Below are 23141 nucleotides of genomic sequence, written 5' to 3' on the forward strand. Positions count from 1 at the left end.
TACGAGTTTTGTACAATTACATGTTTTATTTGATTTAAAGGTAACAAAAGAATGTTTCAGTAATCTTATTATGTATACTTGACTTAGAGATTCAAAAAAAAAAATTCACGCGGTAAGAGTCAGTGGGTTCGCTCGGCTCCGGTTACGGGGTCGGGTGCCCATCACACCCTAGTAGAGTCGGGGTGTGACACTAGACATGGTGCTTCCCGAGGTGGTGGAAAGATTAGAACTCAGACAAGAGCTCAAGCAAGGGATTCGGATGTACCTTAGCCTGAGATTGTGATGGGCTAGCCCCAAGTCAACGTGACAGGGCAAGCCAATCTATCGGTAGTTCAGGATATTCGCTTTACTTGCGGATGAGGTGGCCAGATTATTGAATGTGTTAGATGCATTAGTGCCTACTCAGGTTGGGCTTGCCTGAGGTAGCTCATCAACAGGTTGTGTAACCAGTTGTGACAGTGGGGGAAGCCCAAGTAACTTAAGCTTTTATGATCTTAAGCCGTCGAAGTTTGATGCTACACTAGCTTCTATTAATCCTCAGAAGTTCACTGAGCATTGTGAGAAGATATTGCCTACATTGGGGTTGAGGGAGGCTCGTGGTGTAGATTTTTCTATTTTCTTGTTCTTCGGTTATATAGAGTCGTGATGGAATTTAATTCAGAGAGCCAGATAGACAAGGTAACTTGTCATGCCCCGAACCTGGGCCTAGATGTAACACGACACTCGGTGCCTTGCTGCATGTGACATGTACTGATGCAGAATATAATTTAAAAACATGAATATTCTGAATAATTCACGAGTCATCATAATAATAATAATGAAAATACTGTTTTAATCATAAGTACGAAAAAATAGTCTGAAACATAGTTGTGTAGCCCACAAGGCTAAACATAACTGAATACTAAACATAACTGAATACTAAACATGACACATTGACTAGTTTATGAAACCTCTGACATGAGTCTGAAATACTGAACTGGTGCTGGGACAAGGCTCCAGCATACCTGACTTGCTAACATGACATAACTGATGAAACTAAAGACAACGCTCCGAAGTAAGTGGGGTTCACCAACTAGTTGATACGATGAAGTCCAAATGAGCAGACATGTCATCCTAAAAAATCTACTTGCATCGTGAAATGCATGCCCCGGTCAAAAGGGACGTAAGTACATTGGAATTGTACTTGTATGTAAAGCAATTGAATGAAAGAACTGTAAGTGGGGTGCTCGGGGAATGGGCAGCCCAAATCAATAACATGGATGCATAAGTAATCTGAAATTGAAATCAGAATCGCGCGCGTAAGTTTAAATCGTAATCGAATACCGTAAAGTCAGAATCGTAAATTAAGCCTGGACATGACTGTGATCCGCATGATCAAGCTGTAACATGAGTAAAATATTTTTAAGTATATACATCTGTGGGAGAGCCATAGTATAACCTACAACATGAAAGCACCACGTGCTCACCGCGAACCAACTCCATCTTCAACGTGTTCCAAAGAAATTAATTTGAATTTTTAGTGAAGGATCAACCGCGAACTAGTGTAGTCGCCTTTGAAACCATGCAGATTTTTGCCAGTTTGGCGGAGTTTATGATATGCATGCAATGACATTTATATGTACAAGAAAGTAAATAATTAAGCCAACAATTACAACAAATCAGTTTATAGTGAAACCCTTATGGTTAGAACCTATTTGAAAATCCCGCAAAGAGTCGTCATCTCTGTTACGATTCCCTTTTATGCGAGGCGTAAAAGCAACCTCATAATTGTGGACTCTTTTCGGATTTACTATTTTTTAGAGTCGCCATCTAATACATTTATGGACATTAGGAAAACCAAGTTAGAAGGGTTTAGTCAAACAAGAGGTAAATCCTTTTTTAAATCAGAGTTCGAGGTAACAGTTCAAGTGATTCCTTGGGAAAGGTGTTAGAGACCCCGATATTAATAATTCGTAGAATGCAGTTGACCTTCGAGTTTCAAAGTGTGATTTGTGTTTATTTGCTTAAAATGAGTTTAAAATCTTGTATATCAAATCATGGCATATCATCTAAAATTGTTGTTATATCCCGTATTTTGTACATTGGGATATTCCGAGCTAATTGCGGAAAGTTAACGACAAGGCCATTTTCCGACTTTGCCTTAAGGCATGAGTTACTTATGATTTTATTGGTGTGGAATATTAAGGAAAATTTGGGGTCAAAAGTGAAATTTTGGAAACTTGATAATTCATGAAAATGGCCATATGTGGCCATGTGTGGGGTGTGGGCCATGGGCCACATGGCTAAATTATATATGTAGTAAAAGATGACAATTAAGTCATCTTCATCATTCTTCATCCCTTAGAAATTTCAAGAACCTTGGAAGAGAAAAAAAAAAAAAAAAAGGCCATTCGGCCATGGGAGAAAAAAATGGAAGACCAAAATTCTTCTTCAAAAAATTATTTTCTTCTAGCTTTTCTACTAATGGGAAGGTCCTCTACAACGTGGAGTAGTTGTTGGAGCAAGAAAATCGTTCGTTGTTGTCATGAACAAGTTTAGCCGAATAGAGAAGTTGAAGGGAAAAAGGTGAGGTTTAATCTTCTTTATGTGTTTTATGGATGATTTGTACATGTTGTGAAATGTAGAAGTGAATGAAGTTCATGAAAATATGATGTTGTATTGTGCGGCCGTGTATGTGTGGTGTAGTGTAGAAGTTAAAACTAATTGTATTTAGCATGTTTGGGTGTTGTTGTAGTGTGTGGAAATGGATGAAAATCATAGAATTTGTGTGTTTGAGGTGGTGGCCGAAAAAAATGGACTGCTTTGGTATGTTAAGGAATGAACTAATTTTATATGGTATTTTGGTTGTTATCGTTATGGATTCTATGATGTAAATGAGAGTTTAATGATCCAAGTTGGTGTCATAATTGTTGCGGGCTGTTTTAGAAGCCAATACGTTGCCAATGTAGCTTCTTGTATTTATGAAGATAATGTTGTAAACGTGTGGATTGTTGATGTAGTTTATGAGTTTTGGAAGAAAGAAATATGTTATTGTTGTTCGTGTTGAGTTGGGAAGGTTTCGGGTTCCATGGTGTATTGTTTGGATTGTTTGAATGTTGTGTGGATTGTTTAAGGCGTTCTTGAAACTTGTTTGAGTGGTCTCGGATTAGTAATTGAATATGCGAGCATTGACGTTGCCTTGAATGTAGAAAGTCGAATTGAATGAAAATGGAATGTCGTCGAATCATATGGAAAGGAATTACTAATGTTATAATGTGTTTGGAATTGATTATTGATATTGTTTATATGGTTGTTGGTATTGTTGTCGAAGATTTGGCCGAGTTGAATTCTCGGGGTTGTTGAATTTATAGGGGAAATGCTGCCCAAATTTCTGTAGATAAAGTGCTAGTTTGGAATTGGATTACTAAGTGCTTATGACTAATGCTTGGTGTCTAACGACGATATTGTAGATTTTGAGAAGCCGAGGCTTAAGTTCGGAATAGCCTAGGAAGCGGACGAGGTATGTAAAGCTATCCTTCTTTTCTTTTGGCATGTCCTAGACGCAAGTAAGTTATGATATGTTATGAGCTTCGGGGGTAATTCTATTCGTAAAATCCGAGCATGGTCACGATTCCTATTCATTTCATGGTATTGGTATTCTTAATATAGTAGAAATATGGTCTATATGTCTTTGATATGATTGGATTTAAAATGTTGTAAACGGTTTTGTTCCGAAAGGATCTTATGTCTAAAAATGTCCGTAACTTTCATAGACAGAACCGGATTGCTTTGATAAGCTCGTAAATGATTCTATAACGTATAATGACTTTAATTTTCATAGGCGGGCCCGGATTGGGTTGACGCTCGTCCGTGGGTCCCGCGACTTTCCTTTGTATAGTTTAACGACTTTTTGAAAGAACTTACTATGACTATCTTTCCGACCCCGAGTATGATTATATACTTATATGTTGAGTCTGACATGATTATTCTTATACTTATGATTCCGATACGTAGCTATGGTTTCCAAAGTTCTATTTGATGTGTTCCCGAGTAACATTCGGAAGAAATCTGATTTGACTATTGTTTCGGTTTTTAACTGACAATTCGTTTTGATTATTCTATTGGGTCTTGGTAAGTGTTTTACATGGTATATGGTTTCCCACGATTCTGCTCGTGCACACTATTGTTACTTCCTTCGCCGAGTCCCGGGCCGGTTATGTTATCGTGCGCACTATGCTATATTCCGAAGTATGATGTGTATTCTGAAGTATGATATGATATGGAGTATGATGTGTTTGGAGATATGCAAAATTCCGAAGTATGATGTGTTGTGGCGCCAAAGATGGAGTGGCGACCACGTTCTGTCCGCCGGGTCCCATTATGGACCGCATGTGATATATGATATGATATGTGATAACTTGATGATATGATGATTCTGTTCACCGAGTCCCTCACTGGAGGGCCGGGACATGTTATATGTTATATATATGGATTCTGGAATATGATCAGTTGGTTTCAGGGCCGGTGGTGGGGCAAACCCAATGGTGGGGCAAACCCAGTGGTGGGGCAAACCCAATGGTGGCGCAAACCTCAGCAAGCACGCTGAGTCCCAAAGTGGGGGGTGAGTGTAAGGCTGCCTTAGGCGAATCCCACATTGGTTTAGGCGAATCCCACATCGGTAAATGTCATCTCATATGATAGGTTATGATGTTATGATGTGTTACGGTATGTATATGATGATCATTTACTTATGTCACTCGGTCTATTATGGGCGGAAATGATACATGACATTGATATGCATAATTTGTATTTCGGAGGAAACATTTGGCATTCGATTATCATATTTGTCTTCTGTACCTCTTATGTATGATTTGTATGTCAGATGCAAGTACTTTGGTATTCTGGTTATTATGCTTACTTTCTGTACTCCTTACTTCGGTTATGATCTCGTTTTCTGTATGCCATGCTTTACATGCTCAGTACATATTTCGTACTGACCCCCTTTCTTCGGGGGCTGCGTTTCATGCCGCGCAGGTACCTACAGATGAGTAGAGGACGTTAGCAGAAGATAATTTACCGGATTGGCGAGCTCCATTTCTCCGAGCGTCTTCTTGAGTCGAGTATTTATGTTGTGATATCATGTTTTGTGCTAGAGACTTTGCAGACAGTGTCGTGTGTGTAAGATGTCAGTTTTGTAAGCGGCTATGTAAGCCGATGTATCATTACGCTTTATGTTACAGATTTGTTATGATTACGGATTTTATTTGATTTGATAAGCTGAAAGGCATGTTTGTTTTCGGAAAAAATTTTCATTATGTACTTATGTCATGTTTTGCGGGCCCGGATGGTTATGAGTACCACGAGAGTTAGCGGGTTCGCTCGGCCCTAAGTAAGGGTCGGTGCCCATCACGCCTCTCGAAATTAGGGTGTGATAAATTGGTATCGGCGGTTCGTCCTAGGGGTTGTCTCGCAAAGTCGTGTCCGGTAGAGTCCTGTTTATGGTGTGAAGCGCGCCACATTTATAAACAGGAGGCTGCGGGGCATCTAGGATGGTTACTCTTCTTTCACATATGAGATCGTGCCATAGAAGCAAGCCATAGGAAATGAGATTCCTTACCCTGACTTTTGATTGCAGCGGAAGAATGGCATCGACAGAAGAAAGTGACTAGCGATATTGGAAGTTACAAAGCACGCAGGTAAGCAAAGGTATGAAAGATATGTGTCAGGTAAAATATTGAAATACGATTGAAATACAAGTTGAGGATTAAAAGGGAAAGTAAACAAGAAAGTGTAACAGGTGCAGTTTGAGTTGGGCATACGAGGTATGTTCATTATTTTCGTAAAGTCTTAGTTGATATTGGGAGCCACTGTGTGGGTGTGATATGATATGATATATATACATATGTTGGCCCCGCGAGGCCTTGTTGGTATTTCTGCGTGCGATTTTGAGATAGTAAGAAATATAGAGGAAACTCGCGAAATTTTCCGAAATAAAAAAGAGAATGAGATATGAGTTTGTAATACGACTTGAAAGGTCGTGCCGATAGTAATAGTGAGATTAAGACAAGAGTACAGAGTAAAAGAATCGTGATGTATATGAATGTAGTGGTAAGATAGCTTGTGAGATAGTAAGGATAAAGTGGACCAGAAAGGGTAAGGGGTTAAGGAGTGTTATGTTATAGGACTGATTACGAATAAGAGATAATGTGAATATAACGGGGATTGTTATGAAGATAAGTGAAGCCTAGTGAGAAAGTGGCCAGGGTTATGATGTGATCTATGTAGCTAGAATACAAAGGCAAGTGTGAAACGGAAAAACAAGCTATGGAACGAATAAGGAAGGGTTTTGAGTTAAATATTAAGAGACGACACGATATAATGTGCCTAGAATGTTACAAGTTGAGTAAAGGGAATTACAAGAAGGAAAAGTTTAACCCGAGATATATTGGACCTTATTATGTTGTTCGTAAGGTGAGAAGGTTATGTACTAAAGACATGGCTTTTGTTAGGGTATTGTGGCGGAATAGTAACAGGAAGGAGGTGACTTGAGAAGTTTAAGAGGAGACAAAGAAGAAATATGATTGGTAGGTGAAACGGCATCCTATAGTAATAAAGGAACCCCTCGAGATCCTTATAAGACCTTATGCGATTAGTTGAACATTCGAGGACGAATGTTCTAAAGGGGGGAAGGATGTTATATCCCGTATTTTGTACATTGGGATATTCCGAGCTAATTGCGAAAAGTTAACGACAAGGCCATTTTCCGACTTTGCCTTAAGGCATGAGTTACTTATGATTTTATTGGTATGGAATATTAAGGAAAATTTGGGGTCAAAAGTGAAATTTTGAAAACTTGATAATTCATGAAAATGGCCATATGTGGCCATGTGTGGGGTGTGGGCCATGGGCCACATGGCTAAATTATATATGTAGTAAAAGATGACAATTAAGTCATCTTCATCATTCTTCATCCCTTAGAAATTTCAAGAACCTTGGAGAAGAGAAAAAAAAAAAAAGGCCATTCGGCCATGGGAGAAAAAAATGGAAGACCAAAATTCTTCTTCAAAAAATTATTTTCTTCTAGCTTTTCTACTAATGGGAAGGTCCTCTACAACGTGGAGTAGTTGTTGGAGCAAGAAAATCGTTCGTTGTTGTCATGAACAAGTTTAGCCGAATAGAGAAGTTGAAGGGAAAAGGTGAGGTTTAATCTTCTTTATGTGTTTTATGGATGATTTGTACATGTTGTGAAATGTAGAAGTGAATGAAGTTCATGAAAATATGGTGTTGTGTTGTGTGGCCGTGTATGTGTGGTGTAGTGTAGAAGTGAAAACTAATTGTATTTAGCATGTTTGGGTGTTGTTGTAGTGTGTGGAAATAGATGAAAATCATGGAATTTGTGTGTTGAGGTGGTGGCCGAAAATGGACTGTTTTGGTATGTTAAGGAATAAACTAATTTTATATGGTATTTTGGTTGTTATCGTTATGGATTCTATGATGTAAATGAGAGTTTAATGATCCAAGTTGGTGTCGTAATTGTTGCGGGCTGTTTTAGAAGCCAATACGTTGCCAATGTAGCTTCTTGTATTTATGAAGATAATGTTGTAAACGTGTGGATTGTTGATGTAGTTTATGAGTTTTGGAAGAAAGAAAGTCACGACCCAACCCCGTAGGCCGTGACTAGTGCCCGAATTGGGCACCCAAACACATTCACAAATCCGAATCGCAAACAGATGGCTTATACAGACATAAATATCAAACGCTGCCTCAGATTATATCAAACTGTCTCAAACACATCTCAAACACATCCATGTATATAACAGAAGCCGACAAGGCTATCATATGGCGCAATGGCCCAAAACATGTACAAATGCAAGCCGGCTAGGCATCACGGCGAATGGGATCGCCCAGAACATACAACATACACACACAATCGTACGTAATGGGCATAACCCACATACATGTCCACGGACCTCTAAACGGACAAACGAAATCATATGACGGGACGGGCCCCGTCGTACCCCCGAACAAATATATACAAATGCAACGAACGAATTTATACCAAAATGTGGCTCCGGAATAAGGGAGCACTCCAAACGACGAAGAGGGTGTCCTAAAGCGGTGGATCACCAACCGTGCGTCCGTACTGCGGGCATGAAACGCACCCCGAAGAAAGGGGGTCGTTTAAATATGTGCGAGTATGCAAAAGCGAGAAAATGTAGTATACAAATCTGAGTCGTAACCGAAATAGAGGTACAGAAAGTAAATGCATTTCCAAAATATCAAAATGTTTACTTTAAAAATACGAATCATGCATAGGGCACAGAAAATATGGTCGCCGCTTTGTCGATGGCGCCATAACACGATAACACCGAAAGTTTCAAATCTCCGTATCCCCGTCACACATCATAACACGGCATAACGCCATACACAAGATAACACCAAATATAAGCGGAACCCGGCCCTCGAGCGAGGGCTCGGTGAACCATAATCACGATAACACCGGAGTATAACAAAACGCGCACGACAACGAACCGGCCCGGGACTCGCGAAGATATAACAGAATGCACGAACGGAGTCGTGAGTAATCATATGCATAAGATCATTATCATAGACTCAAATGATAAGTAAAATGGCCATATTTAAAATCGAGATATTAGTCATATCATGTTTTGTCAAAAGTCATCAGAATTACAAAAAAAAAAGAGTCGCGGGGCCCACGGACGAGTGTTGACCCGAGTCGGGCCCGCCTATGAAAAACATAATTATCATACATGTTATAGCCCGTACTCTGCACGTTTGGATATTTCAAGGTCGTCGCGGAAAGTTAAGGGCGAGACCATCTTCAAAAAATTTTTTAATGTGTAAGTAGGTTATGAAAAATGTTTTTGGACAAATGGGTAGTATGAAAATATTAGGAGAGGCTAAGGGCGGAAAGAGAAATTTGCAAAATGGGTTATGAAAATAATGCGGAAGACTTGGGGAAAAATGGTAATATTGAGAAAAGTCGAGGGGCAAAATGGGAATTTCACATAAGGGTTCAAGAATATTCCTAAAAGGGCCCTAATGGCCATGTGACAAAAAAAAAAAAAAAAAAAGATGACAACAAAATAATAAGTCATCTTTTAGAAATAAAAGGAAAATGGAAGAAAATCTAGAGAGGGCATGTGCCCCTCACATGCATGCAAGTAGGATGAATATATATAATATAGAAGAGTATTCATCTTTCATTAAGAAAGAAAGAACAACAAAGAAGAGAGGGAGGAGGGAAGAGGAGCTCACGGCCAAAGAGGGGAGAATTGAGCTATGGGAAATCTTGCTTCCAAAATTATTTTCTTGTGGTTTCCATACTAATTCATGGTCCCTTTACAACTTGGTGCACTTGGTTTGGAAGAATAAGGATTGGTTTCCTCAATTCAACGCTTGAGGAAGTGAAGAAGTTTGGAGAAAAAGGTAAGATTTCATTCCATTTATTTATGTTATGAAGGTTGGTTTGTGTTGTGGAATATGTAAATGAGTAGAAAATATAGAAATATGGAAGTTTGCATGGTGGAAGTATATGCATGTATATGGCCGTGTATATGTATTATTGTATAGGTAAAATGAGTTGAATTTTATGTTGTATTTTAGTTGTGCTTATGATGGAATTTATATTGGAAATGAAAGATGGATGAATTTGATGGAATATGGAAATGTAGGGGGTAGCCGTGAGGTATGGAGAATTGGAATGGAAGTGAATTATCTTTGCCTGATATGTTGGTTGTATTGTTGTGAATCTTGTAGTGTAAATGAAGGAAAAATGACGTAAGTTTGCATTGAAATGGAATGTTGAAGCTTATGTTGTTTAAGTATGATTTTATGACCTTATGATAATTAAGTTGTTAGGGTGTGAATTATGATGATTGTCGATGAACTTGGAAGATGGGAATATGTTACGAATATGTATGTTAAAGATTAGAAGATTTGGATAAATTATGGCTTTGGTGGAAAATTGTATACTTTGTATAGTTTGTGTATATATTGTAGAAATGATATGAAATGCTTCCGAATGGCATTGTAACGATTTTGGTTAGTAATGAATGTGAGTGTGATGGTGTTGGATTGAACATGTGAAGTCGGAATGGAAATTATTGCGTTATGTCGAAAAGTTGGCTAGTTATGTTACATTGTGTTTTGTTGTGATTGATGGTTTTGTTGTTGGGTTGTTGTTGACTATTTTGAGCCGAGTTGAAACTCGGGGGTGCTATATGTATAGGGGAGGTGCTGCCCAATTTTTATAAAACAATATTGGCCAAAGATTGGAAATTGTGAGTCTCATGAATAGTAACTGGTCAATATGACCATTTGCAGATTTTTGGCGAAACGGGATCGGAGTTTCGACGAGCTTAACAAGCGAGAAAGGTATGTAAAGCTTACTTATTCTTTATTTGGCACGTCCTAGACCTATTAGGCCGAAAACGGGACCTCAGGGACAACTCTGCTTCCAGAAATTCGAGTTTGATTTTGAATACTATTCATTCAGTACAATTGAATCATAAAGCTTGCCTTTGGATATAAGGATGCTTCAACCTTCGTATCTTTTGCAAACGAATCCGAATCGCTTCGAAACTTTTCTAAATAACTTTATGGAGCCCAATGATTAAAAATTTACGCCCGCCGCCTCGGTTGGCCCGAGGTGGGCCCACTATTTCCGATTTTACCCTTATGTGTTTATGACTTGTCTTCCAATGGCTTTAAAGGAAACGTTTTTACTACTCCTCTATTTACTACTTAAAATCGTTTTAAATATTCCATTAAGTCCTATGAAACGTTTTAATATGTACTTCGACTGCCGAAAGTTACGTTTGACATAATCCGCCGTGATGTCCGAAAGGTACGTACTATGACTTCCGTCCGATTCATTGATTTGATTTGTTATTTGGTATGCCTCGTCGAGTCTGGGAAATATGTATGTTATTTTTATTGCATTTAGTTTCTCACTACTCCACTCGTGGATGCCTCGATATTTCCCACCGAGCTCGGGCCGGATATGTTCTCAAGCGCTTTCCTCCGCATTGTTCGCCGTGCCTCGGTGTGAGGGGGCGGTATGACATGTACATGGGTCCGAAGTATGATGTGCCATGTACATATATTTGATATACGATTATGTGATGTGATGTGGCCACTTGGTATGTTATGATTTGTTTCGGAGATATTCCCTACTGCGAAGTATCTTGTGTTATGGCGCGCGCGACGAGAAGGGGGCCTCGTTCGTTCACCGAGTCCCATACGGGGCCGGCTTTGCATATGTTTTTCGTATGCATTACTTATGATTTACGTCGATACGCATTTTTGATTACCTATGGCACTTCGTTTGTTCTCCGCACATTTCGTTCGATTTTTAGTTTTACTTATTACGGTCTACGCTTTACATATTCGACATTTTCCGTACCGACCCCCATATCTTCGGGGTTGCGTTTCGCCGCGCGGTACATTTGATTTGCCGATTCGCCCGCCTAGGTTGTTTGCTCGACCGGTTGAAGTGCTCCTTGTCCTGGGCCCGTATTTTGGTATAAAAATTTTCGTTGCATTTGTACGTATTCATTACGGGGTACGACGGCCCCGTCCCGTCATATGATTAAGTTTGTTACGTGCAGGTCTGTAGATATGTGGTGTGGGTTCTGTATACGTTTCGTGAGATTTGCGTACGTTCAGAGTTTATCTATGTTTTGTGACGGCCTTATCGGCCTTCGTGTGGTATGCCGCTTGTCCTTGTTAAATTATGATTTCTGTTTACCTTTAATATTTTGCTAAGTTAGGGTAAGGTACGTATGAGTGCCCAACTAGGGCACGTGTCGCGGCCTACGGAGTTGGGTCGTGACAAAAGTGGTAAATCGAGCTGGTTAGGTCCTGAATGTCTACGATACCGTGTCTAGTGTAGTCCCGTTTATGGTGTGAAGCGCCACATTTATAAATGCGAGGCTGACATCTGTGGCATCTAGGAATTGTTGACCTTCTTCTTGTCACTCTTAGATCGTGCGACAGCCAAGTCATAGGAAATAAAAATTCCTTGCGTAAGCTTTACGTACGCGGCAAAAATGGTAAGTGGTGACTTAAGAGGTCACATGCCCCGTAAGTTCGAATATATTTCGAGTTCACACCAAACAAGATCCCGAATGGCTAGCGTGGAATACGAAGCTTTATATATTTTGTACGGTATTATGGGTATTTGCGGCGTACGGATTTCGAGTAACAAGAATTTTACAAAGGTAACTACCGAAGCTTAGAAGTGGTAAAATAGTAATTGTGCAAGAAAGGACGTGTTGTGAATATGCCCCATATCTCTTAAGGCCTATTAGCCCCCAAAGTATGTAATAGAGGTCGAGTGTGGAAATGGTTTGACGATTATACCGACATTAAAAGACTAGAATCCGTTGCGAAGCTAAGCTTTCCTTTACTCGGGGGAGCAATTTTAGGATGGGTGACCGGAAGTAATTGGAAAATTTTGCAAATTTGGAGTTTAAGGGATAAATGAGAAGTTAGATAGACCTAAGAACAACTATAGTACACGGGACGGATGGGTGTGACAAGCACCCGCCAAGGAGATGATAATAGGGTTACGATAAGAATATGGACGGAAAAAAAAAAAAAAAGAAGTTGCGACAGGTGTGAATGTAGAGGTAAGACCGCAGTGGGAAGGATACAAGAAATAAATGGAAATTTGGGGTGACCTAAAGGAAAAGGAAGTATGTGAAGCGGTACGCACTCTTACGTGGGTCGCGCATCGGGAGCGGTATTAAACTGGGGAAGAAGAAGAAGAAGAGCGCAATATCGCTTGGGAATTAGGGTAAGTTCGAAAAGCGATTGGAAATGTTTGTAAGTAGAATGGTGATGAGTGTATATATATATGTATGCGTAGGACTTTTCCCTGGTGATTACGTTGGTCGAAAGGCGAACCCTAACGACAAAAGCTCCCGCAACTAACGGAAGGTATTACGACACGGAACATAGGGATGAAGTGAAAGGTGGAGAAACAAATGTTACGGACTGGACTGACCCCGATTGCGATACAATTAGTGATTGGAAGAGTTCTAACATGACGATATTTGGAGAAGCAACTGAGTAAAGATATTGAGGGCAAGGAAAGGGAAGTGTTGGCAGAAATTAAGGATAAGGAGTATGATTAAGTAAAACCTTCGAGGGAGCCGACAAGCGAAGTAGGAAACCATTATGTAAGAATGAGGAAAGCAAGTTGTAATCAAGTGAGAGGTAAAACGCGACAAGGAAGTTTCATAGGTCCCTAAAGTAGTAGTAGAAATATCGCATTACACCTTTAAATTCGATCGCGATTCCGTATGCTATATTTCTCATTTAATTACGACTTCTTGAAACTCTTTCGATTATACCCCTACATTTTCGAACCTAATTATGTTTCTATTTTCTATACCTCTATACGTCCGACTCTGACTACAAATCCGTTCTCTACATCTACTGTACGATTGACTCCGATCATGAATCGTCCGATCATTTCCGTACGTCTGACCTCGACCGCTCATCTTTTCTATAAGTGCCGGTGTGCACGACTCCGACTACGGATTTATCCAACATGGTCATACGTCGATCTGATTATGGGAATTGTTCGATTTTTCTTTTCATTCGTCGGCTTCTCGATTTTGAATCCTTTCTTTTCTAAGATAACGTCAAATTATGATTCCTTCCGATTCCGGATATGATTCCGTCCGACGTCCGTTTAAATCTCCCGATTCGATAGCCCAGATTACGTTCGCCGTACACCGGTTTAAGACTTCCTTGAGCAGCCATAATAATCCTTGATATCGAAGAATGACGAAGGAGTTGAAAAAAATGAAGGCCCTTATAAATTGCTTCTCCCTTAAGCTCAAGTATGGGCATGAAAAAGAAGGAACCCTCCCCCGAAGTATTAAGAAGCCCTATAAGGTCAGTTGAACATTCGAGGACGAATGTTCTAAAGTGAGGGGAGGATGTTATAGCCTCGTACTCTGCACGTTTGGATATTTCAAGGTCGTCGCGGAAAGTTAAGGCGAGACCATCTTCAAAAATTTTTTTCAATGTGTAAGTAGGTTATGAAAAATGTTTATGAACACGTGGTAGTATGAAAATATTAGGAGAGGCTAAGGGCGGAAAGAGAAATTTGCAAAATGGGTTATGAAAATAATGCGGGAAGACTTGGGGCAAAATGGTAATATTGAGAAAAGTCAAGGGGCAAAATGGGAATTTCACATAAGGGTTCAAGAATATTCCTAAAAATGGGCCCTAATGGCCATGTGACAAAAAAAAAAAAAAATGACAACAAAATAATAAGTCATCTTTTAGAAATAAAAGGAAAATGGAAGAAAAATCTGAGATAGGCATGTTCCCCTCACATGCATGCAAGTAGGATGAATATATATAAGAGAGAAGAGTATTCATCTTTCATTAAGAAAGAAAGAACAACAAAGAAGAGAGAGAGGAGAGGAAGAGAAAATCACTAACCAAAGAGGAGAATTGAGCTATGGGAAATCTTGCTTCCAAAATTATTTTCTTGTGGTTTCCATACTAATTCATGAGGTCCCTTACAACTTGGTGCACTTATTTGGAAGAATAAGGATTGGTTTCCTCAATTCAACGCTTGAGGAAGTGAAGAAGTTTGGAGAAAAAGGTAAGATTTCATTCCATTTATTTATGTTATGAAGGTTTGTTTGTGTTGTAATATATGGAAATGAGTAGAAAATATAGAAATATGGAAGTTTGCATGGTGGAAGCATATGCATGTGTGTGGCCGTGTATATGTGTTGTTGGATAGGTAAGATGAGTTGGATTTTATGTTGTATTTTAGTTGTGCTTATGATGGGATTTGTGTTGGAAATGAAAGATGGATGAATTTGATGGAATATGGAAATGTAGGGGTAGCGTGAGGTATGGAGAGTGCTAGAATGGAAGTGAATTATCTTTGCATTTCATATGTTGGTTGTATTGTTGTGAATCTTGTAGTGTAAATGAAGGAAAAATGATGTAAGTTTGCATTGAAATGGAATGTTGAAGCTTATGTTGTTTAAGTATGATTTTATGACCTTATGATAATTAAGTTGTTAAGGGTGTGAATTATGATGATTGTCGATGAACTTGGAAGATGGGAATATGTTACGAATATGTATGTTAAAGATTAGAAGATTTGGATAAATTATGGCTTTGGTGGAAAATTGTATACTTTGTATAGTTTGTGTATATATTGTAGAAATGATATGAAATGCTTCCGAATGGCATTGTAACGATTTTGGTTAGTAATGAATGTGAGTGTGATGGTGTTGGATTGAACATGTGAAGTCGGAATGGAAATTATTGCGTTATGTCGAAAAGTTGGCTAGTTATGTTACATTGTGTTTTGTTGTGATTGATGGTTTTGTTGTTGGGTTGTTGTTGACTATTTTGAGCCGAGTTGAAACTCGGGGGTGCTATATGTATAGGGGAGGTGCTGCCCAATTTTATAAAACAATATTGGCCAAAGATTGGAAATTGTAAGTCTCATGAATAATGGCGGTCAATATGACCATTTGCGCATTTTTGGCGAAACGGGATCGGAGTTTCGACGCAGCTTAACAAGCGAGAAAGGTATGTAAAGCTTACTTATTCTTTATTTGGCACGTCCTAGACCTATTAGGCCGAAAACGGGACCTCGGGGACAACTACCTTCCCAAATTCGAGTTTGATTTTGAATACTATTCATTCAAGACAATTGAATCATAAAGCTTGCCTTTGGATATAAGGATGCTTCAACCTTCGTATCTTTTGCAAACGAATCCGAATCGCTTCGAAACTTTTCTAAATAACTTTATGGAGCCCAATGATTAAAAATTTACGCCCGCCGCCTCCGTTGGCCCGAGGTGGGCCCACTATTTCCGATTTTACCCTTCTGTGTTTATGACTTGTCTTCCAACGGCTTTAAAGGAAACGTTTTTACTACTCCTCTATTTACTACTTAAAAATCGCTTTAAATATTCCATTAAGTCCTATGAAACGTTTTAATATGTACTTCGACTCTGAAAGTTCTGTTTGACATAATCCGCCGTGATGTCCGAAAGGTACGTACTATGACTCCGTCCGATTTCATTGATTTGATTTGTTATTTGGTATGCCTCATCGAGTCTCTGGAAATATGTATGTTATTTTTATTGCATTTAGTTTCTCACTACTCCACTCGTGGATGCCTCAATGTTTCCCCCACTGAGCCCGGGCCAGGATATGTTCTCAAGCGCTTTCCTCTGCATTGTTCGCCGTGCCTCGGTGTGAGGGGCAGGTATGACATGTACATGGGTCCGAAGTATGATGTGCCATGTACATATATTTGATATATGATTATGTGATGTGATGTGGCCACTTGGTATGTTATGATTTGTTTCGGAGATATTCCCTACTACGAAGTATCTTGTGTTATGGCGCGAGAGGGGCGCCTATGTTTTGTTCACCGAGTCCCATAGCGGGGCCGGCTTTGCATATGTTTTCTCGTGCATTACTTATGATTTCGATACGCATTTTTGATTACCTATGCACTTGGTTGTTCTCCGCACATTCTCGTTCGATTTTAGTTTTACTTATTACGCCTATGCTTTACATATTCAGTACATTTTTCGTGACCCCCCTATCTTCGAAGGTCGCGTTTCGTGCCGCGCAGTACGGACATTTGATTTGCCGATTCGCCCGCCTAGGTTGTTTGCTCGGCTGGTTGAAGTGCTCCTTTGTCCGGGGCCGTATTTTGGTATAAAAATTTTTTATTTCATTTGTACGTATTCATTAAGGGGTACGACGGGGCCTGTCCCCGTCATATGATTATGTTTGTTCTCAGAGGTCGTAGACATGTGGTGTGGGTTACTCAGTATACGTTTCGTGAGATTTGCGTACGTTCGGGGGTTTATCTATAGTTTTGGACGGCCTTATCGGCCTTCGTGCGGTATGCCGCTTGTCCTTGTTAAATTATGATTTCTGTTTACCTTTAATATTTTGCTAAGTTAGGGTAAGGTACGTATGAGTGCCCAACTAGGGCACGTGTTGCGGCCTACGGAGTTGGGTCGTGACAATACATCATACAATCTCCTACGAGCATATCGAGGCAATCCGAGCCTTTCTGTGAAAGATACGAGCGTTCGTAGTTACAGAACTTTTTAAAGGCCAAACTTTTTAGGCAAAAGTTAAAAATCAAATATTTCAAAACATAAAGGCCAATATTTCATCATATCAACATACGAATTCCAAGAAACGAATAAGAGTCATAAATATGCTCGGATTGCGAGAATCAAATTTCCTCGAAGTTCGTGTCATAGCCTACTTAAAGCTAAGGCATGCCAAAAGAAGAAAGGATTGGGCTTTACATACCTCGTACGCACACAACGCTAGCTCGAACTCAAGATAAATCCAACCTACGTCTCGGGCTGCCCAAGGTCTACAAACAAGTCATAATATGCCAAACATTAGCTAGAGACATTTGGGCATTTAATTCTAATTTAGCCCTTAATCTTACAGAAATTTGGGCAGCATTTCCCCTGTAAATAGGCCACCCCGTGAATTTAACTCGGCCAAAATCAACAACAACAACAACAACCAACCAACCTAGCAATATCAATAATCAATCCGAAAGGTAATATAACATTAATAAACCCCTTTTTTCATCATTCAACAACTTTCAATATATTTGATTCAACGGCTTACGTTCAAGCCAACATTAACGCTTACACATTCAAATATTCATCCGAATCCATATCAACAACATTCAAGGACATCTTAAACAATTTATACAATATTTCCAACAATCCAACAATGGCTCCAATTTACCCAAAAAGCTGTCCAACCCGAGAACACAACTATAATCCATTTCTAACTTCCGAATCATGATTTGCATCAATAATCCATACTATAACGATATCATTATCATAAATACACAAATTACATCAAACGCATAATAACCTTCAATTCAGCCCATACATTTACAACATCAATCTTGAGTCATTAAAAGCTCATTTCCAACATAGAATTCATTAGGACAACCACTAAAACACTAAGCGACATTAATGCGTTCTTTGTCATATTCCATGACCCATTTTCGCCAACACAACATATATACATATTGATGATTCTCATTCATTCTTCACCCTACAATGATCACAACATGCTAACTAAGATCAATTCATTGCTTCAATACCACACAACACACACACACCTCACACGGCTATGCACAACACACACAACCTTCACTCCAACATGCCATATTTCATGATTTTCATCCATTTTAACATACCACAACATGCATACAACCTTTATAACACATAAAACATAATCAATTCTTACCTTTCTTCTTTCAACTCCACACTAGGCTAGGGTTTGCAATTGGCACAACGAACGATTGGATGACCCGAACAACACTTCCACGCTACTTAGGAACCTCAAATTAGTGGGTTTGCATCAAAGAAATAATTTTGGGATGGCTTGAGTTGAAGTTGATTTTTTTCTCTCTTGGCCGAGAGCCATGGTTGATGGTTCTTCAACTTCTATTTTTTTCTAAGTGTTGGAAATGAGGTTAGATGACTTAGAAGTCATCTTTTAAGCTCTAAGATGATTCATCCAAGTGTCCCTTGGCCCACACAAGTGTTGGACCAATTAAAATTGTCCACAAATTGTGTGGGCCAACTCCCACTCTACACGGCCAAGGCAAGCCAAAATTGCATGATTTTCAACTTCCACTAATTCCATTTTTGGTCCCAAATTTTCCTAATTGTTCCATGCAAACAATTTCATGAACAACTTATGTCTCAAAACAAAATCAAAGGTCAAAAGGTCTCGACTTGTATCCCGGAATGGTTTTGTCCCTAACTTATCATAGTTAATCCGGATTATTCCAATGTACAAAAATGCGGGATATAACAAGAAATATGTTATTGTTATTCGTGTTGAGTTGGGAAGGTTTCGGGTTCCATGGTGTATTGTTTGGATTGTTTGAATGTTGTGTGGATTATTTAAGGCGTTCTTGAAACTTGTTTGAGTGGTCTCGGATTAGTAATTGAATATGCGAGCATTGACGTTGCCTTGAATGTAGAAAGTCGAATTGAACGAAAATGGAATGTCGTCGAATCATATGGAAAAGAATTACTAATGTTAGAATGTGTTTGGAATTGATTATTGATATTGTTTATATGGTTGTTGGTATTGTTGTCGAAGATTTGGCCGAGTTGAATTCTCGGGTTGTTGAATTCATAGGAAAATCTTTAAATTTACGTAGATAAAGTGCTAGTTTGGAATTGGATTACTAAGTGCTTATGACTAATGCTTGGTGTCTAACGACGATATTGTAGATTTTGAGAAGCCGAGGCTTAAGTTCGGAATAGCCTAGGAAGCGGACGAGGTATGTAAAGCTATCCTTCTTTTCTTTTGGCATGTCCTAGACGCAAGTAAGTTATGATATGTTATGAGCTTCGGGGGTAATTCTATTCGTAAAATATGAGCATGGTCACGATTCCTATTCATTTCATGGTATTGGTATTCTTAATATAGTAGAAATATGGTCTATATGTCTTTGATATGATTGGATTTGAAATGTTTGTATAAACGGTTTTGTTCGAAAGGATCTTGTGTCTAAAAATGTCCGTAACTTTCATAGACAGAACCGGATTGCTTTGATATGCTCGTAAATGATTCTATAACGTATAATGACTTTAATTTTCATAGGCGGGCCCGGATTGGGTTGACGCTCGTCCGTGGGTCCCGCCACTTTCCTTTGTATAGTGCTAACGACTTTTTGAAAGAACTTACTATGACTATCTTTCCAACCCCCGAGTATGATTATATACTTATATGTTGAGTCTGACATGATGATTCTTATACTTATGATTCCGATACGTAGCTATGGTTTCCAAAGTTCTATTTGATGTGTTCCCGAGTAACATTCGGAAGAAATCTGATTTGACTATTGTTTCGGTTTTTAACTGACAGTTCGTTTTGATTATTCTATTGGGTCTTGGTAAGTGTTTTACATGGTATATGGTTTCCCACGATTCTGCTCGTGCACACTATTGTTACTTCCTTCGCCGAGTCCCGGGCCGGTTATGTTATCGTGCGCATTATGCTATATTCCGAAGTATGATGTGTATTTTGAAGTATGATATGATATGGAGTATGATGTGTTTGGAGATATGCAAAATTCCGAAGTATGATGTGTTGTGGCGCCAAAGATGGAGTGGCGACCACGTTCTGTCCGCCGGGTCCCATTATGGACCGCATGTGATATATGATATGATATGTGATAACTTGATGATATGATGATTATCTGTTTCACCGGTCCCTCACTGGAGGGCCGGGACATGTTATATGTTATATATATGGATTCTGGAATATGATCAGTTGATTTCAGGGCCGGTGGTGGTACAAACCCAATGGTGGGGCAAACCCAATTGTGGGGGCAAACCCAATGAGTGGCGGCAAACCTCGGCAAGCACGCGGCGAGTCCCAAAGTGGGGGGTGAGTGTAAGGCTGCCTTAGGCGAATCCCATTGGTTTAGGCGAATCCCACATTGGTTTAGGCGAATCCCACATCGGTTAATGTCATCTCATATGATAGGTTATGATGCTATGATGTGTTACGGTATGTATATGATGATCATTTACTTATGTCACTCAGTCCCATTATGGGCCGGAAATGATACATGACATTGATATGCATGATTTGTATTTCAGGAGGAAACATTTGGCATTCTGATTATCATATTTGTCTTCTGTACCTCTTATGTATGATTTGTATGTCAGATGCAAGTACTTTGGTATTCTGGTTATTATGCTTACTTTCTGTACTCCTTACTTCGGTTATGATCTCGTTTTCTGTATGTCATGCTTTACATGCTCAGTACATATTCCGTACTGACCCCCTTTCTTCGGGGGCTGCGTTTCATGCCGCGCAGGTACCTACAGATGAGTAGAGGACGTTAGCAGAAGATAATCCAGCTGGATTGGCGAGCTCCATTTCCTCCGGAGCGCTGCCGAGTCAGAGTATTTATGTTGTGGTATCATGTTTTGTGCTAGAGACTTTGCAGACAGTGTCGTGTGTGTAAGATGTCAATTTTGTAAGCGGCTATGTAAGCCGATGTATCATTACGCTTTATGTTACAGATTTGTTATGATTACGGATTTTATTTGATTTGATAAGCTGAAAGGCATGTTTGTTTTCGGAAAAATTTTCATTATGTACTTATGTCATATTTTGCGGGCCCAGTATGGTTATGAGTACCACGAGAGTCAGCGGGTTCGCTCGGCCCTAAGTAAGGGTCGGGTGCCCATCACGCCCTATTGGAAATTAGCGTGTGACAATTGTTTTGGGAAAAGTCCCTTATCTAAAAAGAAGAATGGGATTCCTTTTGACAACATACATATAAGGTTTAAACGGTCATTTCATTTTCCGGACAAAAACACACCCAAGATTTCTCTTGAGTAGAGTTCAACTTAGTTTGGTCCTAAATGTTATGTCCTATTTGTTATCCTTATAAGTGTTGAAAATATTTCAAAGTAATGTCATTTTCATAAGATATGCCACAAAGTTGATACAAGTTTTGCAAAAATGGTCCTTTTACTTGTGAATCATAAGAATCTATCTTTTAAAGGTCAACCACATCCTTATTTTGATCTCTCTCCTTGACTGGGTCCAAATAGGGTCCCACTAGTTTTATTCAAGTGGGCTTGGCCCAAAGCAGATTTTCATTCTTTTATAAATCATTTGAAGCCTTTTTGGAAAGATCATTTGTAAATTTCTTCATAAATAAATTTTTTTTGAAAAAAACTCTTTCCAGACCATTCTTTCTTCGGTCATTTTTGGAAAAAACTCTCAAATTTTAAAATGGGTTTTTATTCCTCTAACCAAACAGCCAATTTTCCGTTTTCTTCTCAAAATTTCCAGGTTAATAAAGTCAATCTAAAAGACTCAACATTCCAACTACTATTTTTTTATTTTTTTTGTAAAAAAAAAATAAAGATTGTTTCCTTTGCCACATTTTTAGAAAAAAGAAAGTTATTTTTCTTTATCTTTTTGTTGGGTCTAAGTTTTAAAAAAGTGTTCGGGTTCCTATCCGTTCTAGCGATATCACCCATCGTTTGCCTAATTTCAACTAAGTCCTAACCATATGAGTTTCAATAGCACAAGTATCTTTACAAATACTTGCAAAACACAAATACAAGGAAAATAAACCATAATGGACTGGTGGGCCTACCTAGTCACCTATTTAACCATTTTCACCCATGGTCGGGGCTTCAATTTACGGATTCGATACGATAATACGAAGTTTTGGTCCTTAGGCCCAATGAAACGGCTTATATGTGTTTTTCGCCCAATTGGGCCCGAGTCACACGAGTTCATACAAAGGAGAGGGTAAAAAGAAAATAAAGGTTAGAGGGGATCTATACTTAGCGACTCATTTAACAAAGACTTTCATATGAATATCATTCAAACACAAATGCGTATACAAAATGCATATCAGATATATACACTGTTTGAACAGTCATGGGCCATCACAGTAAATGAAAAACATATATCGACAGGCCCAAATAGCAAAGAGAAAGTAACAGGCAAGCCCAAACGAGTTTAGCACAACAATGTAGAAAAAGAATGGCTTGGCCCATGGTCATGAAAACAGTCCACATACTTATAATATACATCTAGTACACGCAATATACACCTTTTGTATACTGGGTATACATAAGGTATATATCCTCGCATCTTGATGTATACTCAATTATTTCAAACTTCTAGAAGGATAGAAGGGGAGAAGATTTAAGTAGGAAGTTGAATCATTCATTTAAAAAAAACTTATTATCACACAAAATATGCGCAGGTATACAGGGATATACTTGATATACATAGAATATACACACTTCCTAAAACATTTATGATGTTCATCAAAGGGAAAAGTCAATCTACTACCAGCAACCTCAGTTTTCTATGGATTTCAAACACGTACACATTTCTTCTTTAACATCATAGTCATGGCTTAACTTCAGTAGGCAGGGTCTAGCTGAGAGATCAGCAGTTCTAGCATATGCAGGCACCAACAAAAGTAGTGACAAAATGATAAACATGAGAAGCCAAAACAGAACGAGTGGCACTCAAATAAGTTCAAATTTTCTAACATAAACTCATAGAGGATC

The sequence above is a fragment of the Lycium ferocissimum genome, chromosome 10 (assembly GCF_029784015.1).
Source record: "Lycium ferocissimum isolate CSIRO_LF1 chromosome 10, AGI_CSIRO_Lferr_CH_V1, whole genome shotgun sequence".
Lineage (NCBI taxonomy): Eukaryota > Viridiplantae > Streptophyta > Magnoliopsida > Solanales > Solanaceae > Lycium > Lycium ferocissimum.